The following is a 2,786-nucleotide window of genomic DNA, read 5'->3' as shown; positions in this document are numbered from 1 at the left end:
CACTGTTTTCCACAGTTAGCATTCCTACCAACAGTCCAAAAGGGTTACTTTTTCTCCACATCCTCACCTACACTTGTTTCTTGTGTTGTTGATTTTAGCCATTCTAATGGGTATGAAGGGATTTCTCATTGTGGTTTTGGTTTGCATTTCCTTGATGATGAGTGATGTTACACATCTTTTCATTTGTCTGTTGACCATCTGGATATCTTCTTTGGAGAAATGTCTGTTCATGTCTTATGCCCATTTTTAAATTGGATTTTTTGGGTTTTTTGGGTGTTGAGTTGAATAACTTTTTTTTTTTTTTTAAGATTTTATCTATTTATTCATGAGAGACCCAGGCAGAGACACAGGCAGAGGGAGAAGCAGGTTTCCCATGGGGAGCCCAATGCAGTACTTGATCCCAGGTCTCTAGGACCATGCCCCAAGCCAAAGGCAGACCTCCACCACTGAGCCACTCAGGCGTCCCAAATAAGTTTTTTATATATTTTGGATACTAACCCTTTATCAGATAAACTTTTTATTTTGATGAGGTCCCAATAATTTATTTTTGCCTCAGGAAACATGTGTAGAAAAAATTGCTATGGCCAATGTCAAAGAAGTTACTATGTTCTCTTCTAGGATTTTTATGGTTTAAGATTTCACTTTTAGGTCTTCCCATTTGAATTTGTGTCTATGGTGTAACAAAGTGGTCCAGTTTCATTCTTTTGTATGTTACTGCCCAGTTTTCCCAACACCGTTTGTTGAAGAGCTTGTCTTTTTCCTATTCCTATTTTGTCAAAGAGTATTTTACCATATGAATGTGGGTTCATTTCTGGGTTCTCTATTCTGTTCTATAGGTTTGTGTGTCTGTTTTTGTGCTAGTACCATACTGTCTTAATCATTACAGTTTTGTAATATGACTTGAAGTCTGGAATTGTGATGTCTCCAGCTTTGCTTCTCTTTTTTAAGATTGCTTTGGTTATTTGGGGGTCTTTTTGTGGTTCTATATAAATTTTAGAATTACTTGTTCTAGTTCTATGAAAAATGATGTTGGTATTTTGATAGGGATTGCAGTAAATGTGTAGATTGCTTTGGTAGTATAGACATTTTAATAATACTTGTTCTTGGCTGGAGCCACCTCTGCCAGCAACATGTTCAAGGTAATTCGGAGGTCTGTGGGGCCAGCCAGCCTGAGTCTGCTCACCTTTAAAGTCTACGCGTCACCTAAAAGGGACTCACCTCACAAAACTTCTGTGAAGGTTAATGAGCTTTCACTCTACTCGGTTCCTGAGGGTCAATCTAAATATGTGGAGGAGCCAAGGACCCAGCTTGAAGAAAGCATTTCACATCTCCGACATTATTGCGAGCCATATACGAGTTGGTGTCAGGAAATGTACTCACAAATAAAGCCCAAGATGCAGAGCTTGGTTCAATGGGGGTTAGACAGCTATGAATATCTACAAAATGCACCTCCTGGATTTTTTCCAAGACTTGGTGTTATTGGTTTTGCTGGCATTGTTGGACTTCTTTTGGCTAGAGGGTCAAAAATAAAGAAGCTGGTGTATCCACCTGGGTTCATGGGACTAGCTGCCTCTCTTTATTATCCACAAAAAGCCATCGTATTTGTCCAGTGGGGAGAAATTATATGACTGGGGTTTACGAGGATACATAGTCGTAGAAGATTTGTGGAAGGAGAACTTTCAAAAGTTATAGGTAAACATTGGAAACTCCATGCATTTTCTATAGAAAAATGGCAGAGAAGTCAGTACTGAATGTAGTAAATTGGCTTTCTTCTTCAGGAAAAACTATACCAGGCTTCTTTGTTATCTTGGGTGATACCATACTACCAGTGGACTAATCGGAAATCCTTTCACCTAGAGATAATGTCCAGCATTAGAACTCCTGGTTCTCGTGTTGCTATTTATGTACATAATTAAAATTCTGGATTAAGGGATCCCTGGGTGGCGCAGTGGTTTAGCGCCTGCCTTTGGCCCAGGGCGCGATCCTGGAGACCCGGGATCGAATCCCACGTCGGGCTCCCGGTGCATGGAGCCTGCTTCTCTCTCTGCCTGTGTCTCTGCCCCTCTCTCTCTCTCTCTCTGTGTGACTATCATAAATAAATTTTAAAAATTTTTTTTAAAAATTCTGAATTAAAAAAAAACAATACTTGTTCTTCCAGTCCATTAACATGAAATGTCTTTCCGTGTCTTTCATCAGTGTCTTATAAAAGTTTCAGAGTACAGGTCTTTCACCTCTTTGGTTAGTTTATTCCTAGGTATTTTATTCTTTTTGGTAAAATTGTAAATGAGATTGTTTTCTAAAGTTTTCTTTCTTCTGCTTCATTATTGATGTGTAGAAATACAACAGATTTCTTTCTGTATGCTAATTTTGTATCCCACAACTGAATTTCTTTATCAATTCTAGCAATTTTTTCTTTGTGTGTGGAGTCTTTAGGGTTTTCTATATATAGTGTTATGTCATCTGCAAATAGTGAAAGTTTTACTTCTTCTTAATTGATTTGGATGCCTTCTATTTCTTTTTGTTTTCTCGTTGCTGTAGCTAAGACTTCTGGTACTATGTTGAATACAAGTGGTGAGAATAGACATCCTTGTCTTGTTCCTGATCTTAGGGGAAAGCGCTCTGTTTTTCACCTTAGAGTATGATGTTAGCTGTGGATTTTTCATAATTGGCCTTTATTATGTTGAGATATGTTCCCTCTAAACCTACTTTGTTGATAGTTTTTATCATGAATGAATATTGTACTTTGTCAAGTGCTTTTTCTGTGTCTTTTGAAATGATCATATGGT

General features: G+C 38.0%; 1 pseudogene; it reads left to right on the top strand.

Moving 5' to 3' along the window:
- Window positions 1-1,118: 1,118 nt before the first annotated feature.
- Window positions 1,119-1,692, top strand: LOC100686005 (annotated as a pseudogene).
- The last annotated feature ends 1,094 nt before the right edge of the window (window positions 1,693-2,786 follow it).

This window comes from Canis lupus, chromosome X (assembly GCF_011100685.1).
Source record: "Canis lupus familiaris isolate Mischka breed German Shepherd chromosome X, alternate assembly UU_Cfam_GSD_1.0, whole genome shotgun sequence".
NCBI classification, from domain to species: Eukaryota; Metazoa; Chordata; class Mammalia; order Carnivora; family Canidae; genus Canis; species Canis lupus.
This window is presented reverse-complemented; position numbering and strand designations above follow the sequence as displayed.